Here is a 17,660-nt window from a genome sequence, read left to right as displayed (position 1 = left end):
TGGATAGGATTCCTGGGCAGAGTTGCTACTACAGGCTGCAGAGGAGTGCAAGGAAGGTGACACCAAAGAGGGCACAGATCCCCTGGTCCTGCACACTTTTGAAGCAATGCTTACTTTTTTTACACATCACCCCACAGTACTTCATTTCCAGTCCTATCCTTCCTGGTTATATGATCCCTGGTTTCATTCAACTCACTTCCTCTGATGCCAGGGTGCCATGGACCTTTCCCTTCACCCTGGGATTGGAAAGTGAAGCAGCAGAGCTCACCTTTCTGTCATTTTGCTTTCTCCTGCTATCAGCATGCTCCATGTTGGCACACAGACTAATGGCTCCTTGTGCTACTTTATTCTTATCCCATTTTCATACATTGCAAAATGTTAGTAGCAGCTTCATCTAAATACCCTGTGTGTGTTACAGATCCATCTTTTGCCCCTGTACAGGTAAATGTACTTTTAAAGGAGGTAGATGAAAAGGAATAATGAGAGAATGGCACCCCGTCCAGGCATTGTTCTGTGTCTACCCATGCGTATCATTCACAATAATGCTATTATGGAGAATCTGTGCAAATATTTCAGGAATAGCACACTGATCTCCAAAACAAACACATCTGAAAACTATTCCAGGCATCCCATTGCCAAATTAACAAGCCAAGGAATTAATGGCAGCGAGCACAACAAAATCAAGCCATCTAGTGGTGATGGAGGCCAGATTTCAAGGTGTTGGCCGTTTAATGCTTCCCTCTATTTTACATCAAAACGGGCTGAAAATAAACTCATTAAAACAGTGATATGAAAATGGCCACTGCCGAGCAACTTCTAAGACTGCCAATTTATTTTGTAAGAAACCTGCCCTTTCCGTCTTGAATGCAAATGGAAGTGCAAAAGCCTCCCGGCATACCTACGTCATGCATCCCATAAGAGTCCTGGCTGCTCCTTCTGCGCATGTCTGATCTCAAGTATGCACAGAAGGAGCCCTCTCTTTATTGGAAGAAAAGAAAACTGCATGCGCAATGAGATCGGCAATCTTTTTCCCCATTCATGTCATCTGATCTTGTGCCTGTGCAGTGTGGGACCGGGTGACGTAGGAAGAAGAAGCCGGAGGAAGAGAGAAGAGGATATCAGAGCCCGGCGCTTCCTCTAGGGGAAACGACATGGGAAACCTTCCAACAGATCTACGGATCTGCAGGATTAAAGGTAAGTGTGATTTTTTTTTATTTTTTTGAGCTTTAACTATGGTGATCCTGCAGCGAAGGTCCTTATATACTAAAAAGTGTCAAAAAGAGGCTGGAGGAGATGGGAAAAATAATGAAAAGATAAAAATATATTATTTATAAAGAAATACTTCGCAATAGCTTCAGCAAAATAATAACCATATAGTGCAGCCTTTTTTTTACCCTTTTATTATGGAGGAACCCTTGAAATAACTTTCAGGGCCCCCCTTCTATAATTATTATATCCACAGATCACGGTACATTAGTGTGGTGGTCAGTAGGAAAAATTCCTCTTACATTGCTTGGCAGTGGGAAGAATGTCACCGTTACAGATAGACAAAAAGATCATTGGTGCTTAAGGGACCCTCAGCATCCTGGGGAGGTACCCCTGGCTGATAAACACTGATCTAGGGAATAAATCCATATCACAAGAAGCACAAAGCTATCCAGACTGCAACTACAGATGCAGGTTTGGGGGCGTGTCCATTCCCTAACCCCGTCCTATGGGATCCCATTCTTTTTTTAAAAAAACTTTATATAAATTTCACATACAGGTATAAAACCCAACTATGAGAGCCATGTCTCTAAGCTTATTGAGCTTTGATTAAAATAATCCCTGGTGATCCCGCAAGAGATCCGTAGCAAGGAGGCTAAATGGTAGTGGCAGTAATACATTGCATACCCTATATAGCCGAAACGACGTGGACTCCCCTCCAAATGATGGAGTTTAGGTGTCCCTAGTGAGGGGTCCTGGTAATCCTCCATAATACAAAGACCTTGTAGACAATTGTGCTTTCCCAGTCTTTTGATCACAGTTTGGTGAAGACCCTTTTCTGTTCTCCCATGACTGTGCCCCGGGGTACAAAGCCAGCTTCATAAAGACATGGGGTCACCAGTTTGGTGGGGAGGAACTCGAGTGTCTTGCACAGAGCCCTGACCTCATCAGCTTTGGGATGAATTAGAAAGCTGATTGTAAGTCAAGTTATGAGTGTCTCTTTTCACAAATGGCCAGGAAACTCCACAAACTTCAAAATCATGCAGAATTCTCCCCCGGGAATTCAAAGCGCAATCAACCTCATATGAACCTATTGACCTACCCATGACCTCGTCACACGCACGGCTCCAAGACTTGTCTAGAGCTGCCCCCACTCTCTGGAATGGTCTCTTCCTCGTCCTATTCAGCTTGTTCCTACTTTCTGCACATTTAAAAAAAGCCCTTAAAACCCATCTTTTCAATCTTGCCCACCCGTCTTCTTCTGTCTCCTATACCCTCACTACTTCCCACCATTCCATATCTCCCCTCCTATTGTGGGAATACTTCCCCCACCTCCTAGATTGTAAGCTCTTCTGGGCAGGGTCCTCTCCTCCTCTTGTGTCAGTTTTAGTATCTGCGTAATATGTTTGCGATATATAAATCCTGTTAAATATTATTATTATTATTATTAATAATAATGAATGGACATGGTATTTGAATGGGTTGTCGAAGAAGCTTTTGAGTGTGCTAAGTTGGAAGTGAAGTCCACCTCCCTTTTCCTGTTCCATAGACCTATGTGGTCACAATGGGACAGTTCATGTTCAGAGAAGCACTGCAGACGCCAGGTCTATGTTGGCCTTATAGAAGGGTCACTGTGGAGCATTTTGTCTAATCAGCAGCAGCAGCAGGGGCTCTGCCTTCTGTATTTATTATTGTAAACATATTTTATGATTTAGATCCTGGATCCACTAGAGGGCACTTGTAAATAACACAAAAAATAAAAAATGAGCGGAGTCAATAAGAACTGTATGTCTATGCCATGCCCTAAAACACTGTCCTGACAGGCTGCAAATAACCACATCACTGGGACACAAAGCCATGCTTCTATGCTGTGACTCCTATCAAGATGCCAGATTACAATAAACAAAGCCAGTCAGCAGCAAACATTCAGCATAAATAAAAAACGTGAGCAAACGCATACGCCGTATGCTGCTAGACGCCAGGACCTTCCATCTGGGTAACATTTTCCTGCAGACTTCTGGCAGCAAAAAGTCAGGCCTGCAGACCGGGTCTTGTCCAGAACAAATGATTGGGGGGGGGGGGGCATGTTTGTGATTATGGGATCTAAATAATGCATTGTTCAAGTAAAAATAAAAAAAGAAAAATGTAAACTTTAGGAAAAAGTTAGGGCAGCGGAGGGGAGGGAGAGCCATCCAGGTCGGATTGAAACCAACTTCCAGAACAAGGATCTTTTGTGTCTCTCTAGAACGCTCTTCTTTTACCCGGCAGGAAGTGAACTATTTGTCCTGCGGTCAGTAATGTGAGCGGTGCTGGTGGTAGCCGGTCACTGACAGCTGTCACCGGATAATCTGAAAGCCGGAACTCAAAAAGAAACATTTCTAATTTGGACAAAACAAATGTGACTTGAGTCTGAAGCGACAAAAGACAAGTGAATAGCAGGCAGGCCGTAGATCTGTCAGTTTAAATCACCTTCAAAAGTTTTAAATGGAAACTTCTATGTTCAGTGTGTAAAATTTTGTGGTGTTATGGTAGAAAATATTCCCACGGATCAGCTCTTCGGCTTCTCACAGCCATAGGAGCCAGCCAGACCCAAAGACTTGACCCAGGCGCACCGTCTTCTACCAAATTTAGTACAGCTACACTGCCATGTGAATCAGGCATTCAATGAACTTTATTCATGCGCTATGTACCGTATTTTTCGCCCTATAAGACGGTCCTGAATATAAGACGCACCCAATTTTAAAGGAGGAAAATCTAGAAAAAAAAGATTCTGAAAGATTATTCCCCTTCTGATCAGTCATGTGCCATTCATACCGGTATTCCCCTTCTGATCACTCATGTGCCATTCAAATTCCCTTTCTGATCACTCTATGCCTTTCAAATTCCCTTTCTGATCACTCTCTGTCATTCAAATTCCCCTTCTGATCACTCTATCATTCAAATTCCCCTTCTGATCACTCTGTGCTTTTTTTCCACTGTACGGCAGTTAGGACAGGGAACAGCAGGTGGCGCTGTGCCGGCTTCTTTCGCTCTGCTTTACAGACAGGAGAAGACAGGTGCTGCTGCCAGAGAGAAGAGACAGACGCTGCTGCAGCCAGACACACACGCAGGATCGGGTATCGGGTGAGTATATTATTTTAGTTATTTTATCACACCTTTGTCGTATAGGACGCACTAACTTTCCCCCCCCCCCAGTTTTGTGGAAGAAAAAGTGCGTCTTATACTGCAAAAAATACGGTAAATAGGGCATTCAAAAAACTTTATTGGTGCATGTAGAATGAACACCATGGCAGTTTGTAAGTGTGTCCATACCCCCCGAATAAATAAAGTTTACTGTATGCCTCAGGCGTTTGTGCTCCCTCCTGCTCCAAGTTCCTCCCTATAGCCTGTTTTCAGCTTCCCAGTTTAAATAATAAGGAGCCCAGAAACTGCAGCCCAACATTTTTGGAGTTTACCGTATTTTTTGCAGTATAAGACGCACTTTTTCTTCCACAAAACTGGGGGGGGGAAAGCTAGTGCGTCCTATACGACAAAGGTGTGATAAAATAACTAAAATAATATACTCACCCGATACCCGATCCTGCGTGTGTCTCTGGCTGCAGCAGCGTCTGTCTCTTCTCTCTGGCAGCAGCACGTGTCTTCTCCTGTCTGTAAAGCAGAGCGAAAGAAGCCGGCACAGCGCCACCTGCTGTTCCCTGTCCTAACTGCCGTACAGTGGAAAAAAAGCACAGAGTGATCAGAAGGGGAATTTGAATGACAGAGTGATCAGAAAGGAATTTTGAATGACACAGAGTGATCAGAAAGGGAATTTGAAAGGCATAGAGTGATCAGAAGGGGAATTTGAATGGCACATGAGTGATCAGAAGGGGAATAATCTTTCAGAATCTTTTTTTCTAGATTTTCCTCCTTTAAAATTGGGTGCGTCTTATATTCCGGAGCGTCTTATAGGGCGAAAAATACCGTAATCAATGGGCACATTTGGACTCCATTCAGGTGTAAGTGCACCATGGGCAAATCTTCCTCTTCATGATTGGTTACTGTAAATACAACAGACCATTGAAAGGCCCTTAACTTCCTAAAGCCCCTCATTGTCCTGGTAATGGACGTTAAGACTTCTCAAACGGGGAACGACTTAAAAGTGCCAGGCATCATGGAGATCTCATCTGGAAAATTATTCTACACCAGTTGATATCAGGGGAATTGCCTGTTTGTTGGTTGGTTGCATATTGTCAACTTTTGGCATTTGTTGACTGTAAATTTCCACAGCTGCCCACATATTCTAACAATTACTTCTGTCTCTTAAACCCTCACTACTTACCCTCCTATTCCATATTCCCTTCCTATTGTGTGCTGCTTCCCCACCTCTTAGATTGTAAGCTCTTTGGAGCAGGGTCCTCTCCTCCTCCTGTGTCACTGTCTGTATCTGGCATACGAACCTAATTACCTACTAATGACTTCCTCAAAACCTAGTCACAAGCACGGCTCCAAAACTTTTCTAGAGCTGCCCCCACTCTTTGGAATGGTCTTCCTTGTCCTATTCGGCTTGTTCCTACTTTCTGCACATTTCTACTTTTTAAAAGAGCCCTTAAACCCATCTTTTCAAACTTGCCTACCCATCTTCTTCTGTCTCCTAAACCCTCACTACTCACCTACCATTCCGTATCCCCCCTCCTATTGTGATACTTCCCCCACCTCCTAGATTGTAAGCTCTTCGGGCAGAGACTCCTCCTCCTCTCGTGTCACTGTTTGTACCTGTCTGTCATTTGCAACCCCTATTTAATGTACAACACTGTGTAATATGTTGGCGCTATATGAATACTGTTTAATAATAGGCAAACTTTAAATATTGCTACAAGATTGTCCACTAGCAAAAACGGGCGACCAGCAACACTGTTCCTACTGTAATATAATGTAATTTGAATATAAGTTTTTTTGTTTACATTTAGGTAATGGCTTTTAGATGTAATTTATATCAGTTCATACAAACACCCTTCATCCAACTGATACTTGCCCGGCCCGTCTGTCGAATTTTAAAACTCATTGTGGCCTCTGAGCCAAAAAAAATTTCCTAGCTTTGAGATAGATAGAGTATGAGACCAAAGACAACTTCAGCAAAAAGCTCCAAAAGTTTTGTTCCCATTTTGTCTTCTTTAACACAGCTCTTGATATATCAGATTTTTTGTGAACTGACTTTTTAATAAATGCTGCTGTAACTTAAAAAAGAAAACAGATCTTTATTCTGTTAAAGGCTAAATGACTGCAGAATAATCTATTTTTATGGCAGCTTTTGCAGACATGACATTTTTATGCACTAGATTACCCTGAAATGACCCTTTGTTATACGACATTGGCTTTAGGGCCTGCCAAATGATGTACGTTAACCAGAATATCCCGAGGCTCGCTTGTAGGTGGGAATTCATCAGCTCTGCAATGAATCAAGCAGATGTACGTCCAAGATAAATTCAACAGTGTTACAGGCTAACTGAACATTATAACGGTGACATTAACCTGCCTCCAAATCCACCTACACGTCGTTTTCAGACCTCCTTGGCTGTACTCGGTCCCTTGGGGCCCAATGGGGTCCTGTTGTTTGACACAATCACCTCCTGCCTCTTCCACTACTCCCACATGGGTCTGTAGGCCGCACCCTGCCTCAATGATTTTCTTTTGGACAAAGTAAAAAGAACAGCTGTGCACACATAGAAAACAGTTTTACTTAATTTTTTTGTTTTTGGGGGGGTATCAAGTATCAGGGGTGTCGTATATTTTGCTGGAATGATCGAACTGAAAACTGCAAGCCGCTACCCAAGAAAAACAGCTATGGGAGCCATGTTTTGGAACTCGCATGTTTTGCGCATAGCATCATCGCGCTGAACCTGCAAGGCGCGTGGTTATCAGTTGCATACTATTTACCGTCTGGCTGTGCGTCTTTAACAGGGGTGGAAGAGAATTTGATACTTCTATTTATTAAAGAAAAAAGGGAGCTTGGACATTCCTGAGGAAAATGCTGAGAGCATTAAAATATTGTTTCCATGTAATTCCTGCATCTTTTCCTCATACTGACCGCTCATTATTTTTGGCCCAGATTTGGCAGAGAACCTATTTTACAATCTTTCTTGAGCTGTGAATCATCATTACGCTAGACTTGTCTGTAAACTGATGTAACAAGGTTAAAACAAAGCTCACATAACGATGACCATATTATTATTTAAGACCATTCTGTCTAAATTCACATAGGTGTACTCCCAGAACTGTTTTAAGCTGGGTGGGAAGTAGTTTTAGGTTGGAGGAGCGAAAAGAGCAGCTAGGAGGGTAGTTTTCTATCAGGTCAGAAAGGTAAGTGGGACAAAAACTGTGGAGGGATTTGTGTATCAAGAAGGTAGGTAGGACAAGAGCTGTGGAGGGATTGAAAGACAAAGCACAGGAGATGAATTTGATCCCAAGGTGAAATGGAAGCCAATGAAGAGAACTACAAAGAGATGCAGCTGAAGAGGGGTGGTGTGAAGGCTGTGTATGGGGTAGGTAGGTGTGAAGGCTGTGTATGGGGTAGGTAGATGGGAAGGCTGTGTATGGGGTAGGTAGGTGGGTAGGCTGTGTATGGGGTAGGTAGATGGGAAGGCTGTGTATGGGGTAGGTAGATGTGAAGGCCGTGTATGGGGTAGGTAGGTGGGAAGGCTGTGTATGGGGTAGGTAGGTGAGAAGGATGGAAAAGTCTGGCTGCAGCATTCATATTAGATTGTAGAGGAGAGAGTCGGGTTAGTGGAATACCAGAGAGGAGGAGGATATAGTACTCCAGACGAGAGAAGATAGAAGCGGGTACAAGGAGTTTGGTGGTCTCTGGGGACAGGTAGGGGCAGATTTTGGAGATACAGAAAAAGGAATCTAAAAATTCTTACATTTTTTGTCCAGGACCTCTACAAAGGCATGGTGCAATGGTGACTGTGCAATGGTGACAAATCTCAACCTGTTGTAGAATATAGCCTCCAGCCACTAATATACCATATTTTTCGGCGTATAAGACGCTCCGGCATATAAGACGCACCCACTCCCCCCCCCAGTTTTGGGGAAGAAAAAGTGCGTCTTATATGCCGAAAAATACGGTACTTTGGCAGCCCCGGTCTTGTGAAAGAGATGGCTGGAAGGGCAGTTTTCCTGGGTTTGATCTGAAGTAAAATAAATTGTTTGGCACACATAGTGTGCCAACTTCTGTGACTCATGGACTCCTCAGGAAGCAGATCTTTAATTAAAGTGTCATCAGAAAGACATGATTGATAATGTGTGAATGTGCCTAAGTTTGGAGGCACCATCACTCATTACAAGTTATATTTCCTGCAAGGTAACTCTGTAACAGCTGGAGGGGGATAAGGGGTCATGCTCAAAGGTTTACATGCATGGCAGAATTGCTTAGACCATTTTGTAGGAAAACATGAGTGATCAGACTGTGCACATTTATAATAAATCCAATAAAACATTTGAAATGTCACAATCACTAAACAAATCAAAAAAATAAAACGTTGAAGTTTAAAGTTTGCTACCCCAATTAATATTATTGTGTATTGCCCTAATTCATAATTATAACTGGACCCCTGCTGTAGTGTTTAATGAGGTCCAATAATTTTGCCACGGCAATGAAGACAGAATGGGAGCACAAAGCCTCCCAGGATACCTACGTCAGGCATCCTGTGAGGCTCTGGCTGAGGATCGAGCATGCACAGAAGGAGACTTTTCTTTAATGGGAGGAAAAAAATGTTGATTTCAGGCATGCGCAGTGGAATCGGCACTTTCTTCCCGATTTAAGTCAACCAATCTCACACCTGGGCAGTGCGACATCTGGTGCCATACGAAGAAGAACCCGAAAGAAGACTTAAGAAGATGGCAGCACCTGGCGTGGAAGAAAAAGGATACTGGGACAACGTGGGACCCAATCAAAGAAGCCTCCCGATGGATCGACGGATAAAGGTAAGTGTTTTTTTTTTTACTTCCTCTTTAGGTTGCCCATTTTTCTTGAAAAAAGACCTCTAGTCCTGTAAATACTTTGGTTGCTGAGCAAGAGCTGCACACTGGAGATTTCCCTAAAAGAGGTCAATTATGTTGAGGTCAGGAGATTGTAATGGCAACACCAAAACTTTCACTTTTTCTCATGCAGCAACTAAAGGGTGGAATTGGTCCAGAACATGGTCTTGATCATATTGCAAAATGTCTTCCAATATTCCGTAGCATGCAGCATGCATTATGCCATCAGTTTTAACTGAATTCCTTGTGTCACTGTAGATCACCTTCCCAGCAGAGATCCACCTCCATGTGTCACGCTATGGATAGTTTTCTTCTCTTCAGAAGTCATGTTGGTTTTTCTCCAAACACATGTCCGTTTGTTTTGGTCTGATCACTTTAAATAATTCAGTTACATGGGTTTTTCCAGTTGCTTTTTGGCAATAATTTTGGCAAAAACTGGTTAACATTTTATAAATTCTAACAGGGGTATGCAATCATATGAGCTCAAATTTATACAAGGACAAATAATGACATTCCAGGAAAGGTCTACAAACATGAAATGAGAGAATTTGTCCTGTATATATATCTATTATCATTATTATTATTATTACACAGTATTTATATAGGGCCATCATATTACGCAGCGCTGTACAAAGTCCATAGTCGTCTCACTAACTGTCCCTCAAAGGAGCTCACAATCTATGTCCCTACTATAGTCATATGTGGTTAATGAAAGTCTAAGGTCAATTTTTTAGGGGGAAGCCAATTAACCTAATTGCATGTTTTTGGGATGTGGGAGGAAACCGGAGTACCCGGAGGAAACCCACGCAGACATGGGGAGAACCTGCAAACTCCATGCAGATAGTGTCCTGGCTGGGATTCAAACTTAGGACCCAGCACTGCAAAGGCCAGAGTGCTAACCTCTGAGCCACCGTGCTGCCCATCTATAATGTATTAAAAAAAAAACTTTAAGCTTGCTTGTTTACCTAGTCTGCTGTTTGTTAGTCTGTTGTATGTAGGAAGGTGCCTTTCCTCAATGGGCTGCACAGTTGGCTCAGTGAGTAGCACTCTGGCCTTTGCAGCACAGGTTTGAATATCGGCCAGGACGTCATCTCCAAGGAGTTGTATTTTCCCCGTGTTGGGTTTTCTTCCATATCCCAAAAACATGCAGCAAGTGAATTGGCTTCTCCTTAATATTGGCCTTAGACTCTGTTATTGACAAATGACTACGGTAGGGACAATAGATTGTGAGCCCCTCTGAGGGACAGTTAGTGATATGACTATGGATTTTGTAAAGCGCTGATATGCTGCAGAAGGGGCCCATTTGTGTTAGGCTCTGCTGGTCGCGGAAATAACTCCCTCTGGCTCTGCTTCACAGCACATGGCTAAAAGCAACTCTCTGCATGCTGCTACTGATGACACACGACAGTCTATGCTGCAACCTTAATCTAGGTGTTACCACTCAAATTTTTTAATGCAAAATCCCTGGACAGATACTGGTACCTCTTCATGAAAGTGTGGGCTGATTTACAATCATTAATCTGCATTCCTATAAATCCTGTTTAAAAATAATAATAAAAATAATAATTCCTACACTTATTTGATAAATCAATCAGCTCCCCTAAAGAAGCTGAATAGCGAAATGTGTCGGGGAAAGAGATTGCTGCTTCTTACTGTAAACAAGCATTTCTACCAGGAACTCGATGCTTTACTATCAGCCTGTATAAATATGTTGTGAATGTGGAACACATGATAAGGAGACGTATGTTATGGTATGTAATAGATTGTTTGATTTTATAGACCTGCCACTGAACCCCCTTTACTTGGTCTGGTAACTTAACTTTCTATACAAGTACCAACACTTTTTTTTAACACTAATTTAGCTAATTTGTGGTATGTGTTCACATAGCTCAGGATACACAGGTAATAGAAGGATTTACATGATATTGTAAACCTTTACAAGGTAACAGTTTTAGTTAAGTAGGTGGATGTTGACCCTTGATGATGGCTGAACAATGATGGTGCCACATTATTTATACACTTACTATATTACTTAATTATTATTATAAATATTATTAATAAACAGTATTTATAAAGCACCAACATTCTACGCAGCGCTGTACAATAAATAGGGGTTTTAAATGACAGAGAGATACAGACAGTGACACAGGAGGAGGAGAGGACCCTGCCGAGCGTCTTATACGGCGAAAAATACGGTATGTTGTGAATGTGGAACACATGATAAGGAGACGTATGTTATGGTATGTAATGGATTGTTTGATTTTATAGACCTGCCACTGAACCCCCTTTACTTGGTCTGGTAACTTAACTTTCTATACAAGTACCAACACTTTTTTTAACACTAATTTAGCTAATTTGTGGTATGTGTTCACATAGCCCAGGATACACAGGTAATAGAAGGATTTACATGATATTGTAAACCTTTACAAGGTAACAGTTTTAGTTAAGTAGGCGGATGTTGACCCTTGATGATGGCTGAACAATGATGGTGCCACATTATTTATACACTTACCATAATACCTAATTATTATTATAAATATTATTAATAAACAGTGTTTATATAGCACCAACATTCTACGCAGCGCTGTACAATAAATAGGGGTTTTAAATGACAGAGAGATACAGACAGTGACACAGGAGGAGGAGAGGACCCTGCCAACTATAGAGCTAATTATTCTATAGAGTAAATCTTAACCTTAGCCTTTTAAACATGAAGGAACCCCTTCTATGAATTCTAAATCAGCAGCTCACGGTAAATTAGTATGGTGGTGAGTGGTAAGAATTCCTCTTTTATTGCTGGCCATTGGGAAGAATGTTGCCTTTACAGATAACCAAATGATGATTGGTGTCACTTACACTGATCTGAGAGGCTCAAACTGCTCATTGCTCAATGAACCCCCAGCAACCTCTGGGGGACCCTGGTTGAGAAATACTGGTATAACAGACCAACATCTACTACACTTCATTGCTGCAGTCCAGACCCTCTGCCAAATGGTTTGGTCAGCAACCCTCGTTCTGATGTCGTTAGGCTAAAGAAGTCTTACGGACACTGCGAGGACTCACTAGACATCCAAAAGAAAATTTCTCGGGAACATGTCCCTGGGATGAAAAATCAGCAAAGAAATGAGGAACCCTACGCCAACACATGCATAGTAGAGTACAGAAAGAAGAAAACTTGGTCACATAATCATGAATTTAGGTGCTTTTTTTTTTTAATAAAACCCAGTGATTTTTTTGTTTTTTACTGAGACAGCAGCCAGAACCAAACTAGCTTCTCCACCTTCTGCGTTCCAGCAAAATGACTTGGCTGCGGTGTATTCAGGGAATGTGCTAGTGAATGTCACCACAGACGGCGGTATGAGAAATGTAATGTTACATCGCAGGTATTTCTGTGTAGTCCCTGTAGAGGAATGCACAGGCCAGACAGTGATACAGAGATGGGAGAAGAGGAGTCATTTGGCAGGTCAGGTCACCCCAGCTCCATCATTAGGGGTTTGTTTATACAGACTCAGCATGTTCGCATCATGTCAGCTCATCACAACACAGCAAGCCCAGCGCTGCTTACTCATTGTCTGCAAATGATGAAAATTACAAAGGCTGACCTTACACAAACCCTGCGAGCTCAGACTGATCTACGGAGGGCATTTTACATGATTGTCACAGGTCCCCAAATTTACTAATACATCAACCCTTTTGTGAACGGAAACAATGACGCTCAGATGGCCAAACAAAATATTGTGGGTCAGTGCTGGGTAACAAAGTTTATTACCCTTGTTAAACTTTTCTTAAGCTGACAAAAAAAAAATTGTAAGGTCCTGGTCCAGCCCCAGTAATTATCAGACACCAGTCCCCCATATACCGCAGAACTCTGCACTATAGCAAGCCCCCATTCAGACTCTGGAGGATAGTTGTGCCACCGGCAGGCGGTTGCCACCAGGACCTCTGTGTGCAAAGCAAGGAGCAAGGGCTCGCAGAGGATCAGGAGCCCACAGATGATGCAGTACAAGGTTTTTACGGAGGCAAGTCCAGAATACAAAGCCAGAAGTCATACACAGGTAATCAGTTCATTAGACAAGGTATCCAAGGGTAAAGACCAAGCAGAATCGCGGTCACAGGCACAAGGTCGGTCCAGATAGCATACAGTTGCAGGGTCAGGAAACAGGCAAAGTCAGCAACAGTAACTGTAACAAATAACACACCAGTAGTAGGTCGGCCCAGCTTAACGCTACAACAGGCACTGGTGAATGGGAGCAGAGGGGTTATAATGTCCCAGCAGCCAATGGCAGACAGGGACTCATCTGCCCCTTCAGCTGTGCACAACCTCAGTGTATGTGCTGGGGATGCTGAGAAGTTACATCTCAGGCTGCACGACTAAAGGGAAGCAGGAGGTGCAGCTATTTCCTTGTTCTTGCTGCTGCAAGTGATATCGCTGGACAGAAAAGCATCTCCAAACAGAAAATCTGTTTTTTTTTTTTAACTAATTTTTTTTTAGGAAATTTGGTTTGATATTTCTTCATGCACATAGAGGAAATAAATAGGGCTGCAGCTGTTTATGCCATGGCTTTGTTTACGTCATATCTGTAATGGTGATCACATGACTGGGTGCCATATGGATCGGTTCCCGATTAATACCAGAGGCCCAGGGCTCTCAGTGGTAGCTGGTTCTTACAACTTGGCATGCACAGAGCTGTAAAAGTGTAAATAAAGCACACTTAAACTTCTAGCTGAAATCAACAAACAAATACCAGGTACATCAAAACAAAATGTGCACAAAGACGTAAAGGCGTAAAGTCCGTTTGCTTTGAAAAGCAGCCACAGCCAGTCCTCCGCTGCAGAGATCCCTTGCTTTCTGTTTAGAAGCAGTGGTCACTTTGCAGAGGTCCCTTGATAAGGTTGAGTTTTGCTGACTGCAAAATTAAAGGAATGAATAAATGTCAGTCTCAGTATAGAGAGATCTGCTTCCTTGCAAAGACTAAAGACACTTGTTTGCAACTGGAAAGACTGGCTTTTTTTCTCAGGCGGTGGCTGCTTGCTGAAAAGGACTTTGCATTTGATACAGCTGGAATATTTTGACTCAGGTTTAGTTGGTGTTTATTCTGCAACTTTTATTGTAGTCTACTGTGGAGGGTGAACTACAGATACCTTGTTTTATGTAAGGTATACAAACATATATGGAACAGCATTTTCTTGATAATAAAGAACAAAAAGATACCTAGTTATCCATGATCAAATCATCTGGAATCAGGTTAGATACAAGCCTGATGGTGACAATGAAGCACACTACAACTAGGAGTATCTCAAACTGCCCGTGATGCCCTGCCAAACGCTGCCAAGCAGTTCTCCAAATTGACAGCAAAAATTTTAACTGGCTGCAAATGGCTGCTGTCTTACCCTTGATAAGACCCTGACATTTCCCTATAGCTGCTGGCTGCCCTGGCTTATGTTCTATGTGTACCTACAGAGCTGTTCTGTAAATGATGGCAATCTCCTGGGCTGTAGGTTATAGCTGAGAGCTTCATTTGCACAGAAGGAAGACACTTCTGTTTCTCATTAAGCCCACAGACAAGGACTGACAGTGATTATCCCATTAGGCGTTCTGTGGTTTTCCCCATCCTGATGTGGCATTTTAATGAGACAGAAGAAAACACGCCAGGTTCACCTCATTTCATTTACTATGATAAAGTAGAAGGCCCACAGAGTTGCAGGCAGCGCTGGAAATTGTCATTAGATGATCAGGATGCATTATTCCTTAACTGAAGGTGCTTTCCTGATGTGTACCTGTATATCTGGAGTGTCAGATCATCTAAGGCACTGCTCTGACTGTTAGGGTATATACACACGTGAGATTATTTTTGCCTGATGCAAAAAGGCTAGTCACAGGTGAGAATTTAACATGTATATATCAGTTGCTCAAGGTCGTTCATGGATCGGTTCTGATGGATCCATGAATGACCAATAGAGAATGACCTCTATACATGTCGATTGAGAAGAGCACAGCAGGGTGCCAATCATCCTATCCCTCCCTTCCTCTCTATAGAACAGAATCGCTTCTTTGTTCATCTGTCACTCTTTGGTCACTGGAAACAATGAAAGATCATTTCCAGCAACAAAAATTGCAGCTGTGCATGCAGCTCATCAGATTTGAAGTGAGATTTAGTGATTTCACAACTTTAGTGCTCACTTTTCTCTGATAGAGAGGAAGCGAGGAAGCTGTACCTGTTGACCTGCAGTGCAAGGATCCCCCAGCATCTGTTTCTGTGGCACAGCTATTCTATTGCTTGCTTCCTTCAGTGTCCCACAAATCATAGGATCATCCATTATCAGGGAGGCAGCTCTGATGTGAGAACGCAAACCCTTCCTACTATAATGACCTCCACAGAGACAAAACATAGCATGGTAAGTTTATAATGGAGAAAAGATCAGCTGCAGGTAACCCACAGGCAACAATGGTGACTCATTTCTTGCCTGCTAGTTATCTTTTTGGAAACAGTAAATTAAAAAAAAGTTTCAGGTCCTCCTGAAACATCTAAAGAGGACCTGAAAGTTCTGACAACTCCTTTGATCCTCTGTTAATTTCCTTGCTACCTCAATGTTAATTATTATTTTTATTATTATTAATACTGTATAAAGTCCATACTGTATAAACTTCACAGTCATGTCACTAGCAGTCCCTCAAAGGAGCTCACAATCTAATGTTCCTACCATAGTCATATGTCATTACCACAGTCTAAGGTCAATTAATGCCAAGAGATCTGTGTTCCTTCTGTACATGAGCAAGCACAAATTTAATGTATGTCCCATTTCCAGGGCATCTCCCATTGGTTCCTACTACCTCCTCTCACCCATCTCCAATATTCTTGTCGCTTTCCAGCACTAATTTCATAAGTAATACCTGCTAAATCCTGGGTTACAGTTCATACCAGAGCCAATTGACTGTGTCTTGAGGAGGTCATCAATCTGTGCAGAATGAGAAGGCCCTGCTACTAGAGAACCAATAGGAAGTGCCCAGGTGGATCAATGGGCACCTGAAAGACCCTCTTCGTCCTCAGGGAGAAAACTCAGCACCCAGAGCACAGAAACAGTGGGCAGAGTCTGGCCTTACAGTATTTTTTGTGTTGTGACTTAGAGGCTACATAGAGGTGATTCTCATCCGATAATCGTCTCAGGGCTGATATTGGGCGAGAATCTGGTGTGTGTACAGAGCTGGTCCTCCATCGTTTTGACGACTGTCTAGGTGGATGCACAGACGCCGAACAATCGTAATGAAAGTGAAGGGGAGGGAGCGCAGTGGGGTGCAGCTCCGTCATTTCCCCCCCTCCCTTCTCCATAGAGCAGAACTGTGCTGTATGTACAGTGCTCGTTCATGCATCATGAAGTCTTTTATCGTTGGAAAGGATCGTGAAAAGATCCTTTCCAACAACAATTATTGCACATGTGTACCCAGCCTAAGGGCTTGAGTGCTCTCTAGATGCTCTCTAGTGATCTAGATCATTCTTAGTTCATTTTACTTTTAGTTAACTGGCGCCTGACCTACTTCTTTGCTGTACCTACCTATTTTCCATCCAATAAACTTGAATATAGAAAGAAACATCTCTGACATGACAAAAAAAAAGTCCCTTTATTCTGACTTCTATTTTTGACGGAAAAAATGTTGTCCGTATTGAGATGTAAATGTACCAAGCAACCATGAACAGGGCTGATAATTTGTAGATAGAGAGCAGCCAAGTTTCTACAGCCAGGAAGGATATGCAGGGAAATCTGATATTTCTATATTAATATTTAATGCCCTCATCTTTTTTTATTTAGTGCCATCTATAGGGTTCAGTCTCACGGAAAGTCTATCCCAGCACTGCATCCCACTAAAGCCTTCTGGAATGAATTTTCACTAAATAAATCAGCACTTGAACACAGAAAAAAAAATCAGCACTGGATTTCATCCTATTCTGAGGGTCCTGCGGATATTCCCAGCATAATCCTGTTAATATTAAGCATTCAGTGGTGAGGACAGTTAGGAAGGGATTCCGCATTGTCTGGGACAGACGGCTGAGAAGAATTCACAGGAATGGTGGCCAGGCTGAGGCTGGACGTTGTGAATCATTGTGGTGAATGAAGCTGTGAAATTGGGATGCTTGTCTGTATTGTATATATTACATTCTATGCTGGTATGAAGAACAGACGCTGGGATTTTGCATACTGTGGTGTAAGGCCTATTAGATTTGGTGTTGACATTTCCATGACCTGCGGCATTCACTGTAATTCGACTTGTGAAATCCTCTGCATTTTCTTCTGTTAAAAATATCTTCAAATGTTTAAAACGGAATAAATTGACTTTTTTGTACATATTTTCTATTCCAGTCACATATCAAGGAAAAAGATTAGATAAAGAACAATGCCTAAACAAGATGAACCTTTCTATGAACAGTGCCTAAAATTATTCATCT

At 42.3% G+C, this 17,660-nt stretch overlaps 1 protein-coding gene and 1 long non-coding RNA gene across 2 annotated transcripts in view; one reads left to right on the top strand and one right to left on the bottom strand.

The window, feature by feature from the left end:
• Positions 1–17,660, bottom strand: part of KIF6 (kinesin family member 6) — a 127,731-nt gene that overhangs the window by 24,087 nt on the left and 85,984 nt on the right. The gene's annotated exons all lie outside the window — the stretch shown is intronic.
• LOC140329621 (uncharacterized) lies at positions 866–17,557 on the top strand. Its single transcript, XR_011920516.1, has 2 exons — positions 866–1,194; positions 17,026–17,557. It is a non-coding gene; the product is annotated as an uncharacterized lncRNA (long non-coding RNA).

The sequence above is a fragment of the Pyxicephalus adspersus genome, chromosome 4, assembly GCF_032062135.1.
Source record: "Pyxicephalus adspersus chromosome 4, UCB_Pads_2.0, whole genome shotgun sequence".
In the NCBI taxonomy this organism is placed as follows: Eukaryota; Metazoa; Chordata; class Amphibia; order Anura; family Pyxicephalidae; genus Pyxicephalus; species Pyxicephalus adspersus.
The sequence above is the reverse complement of the archived record's forward strand: the minus strand, read 5'-3'. Positions and strand labels throughout refer to the sequence as shown.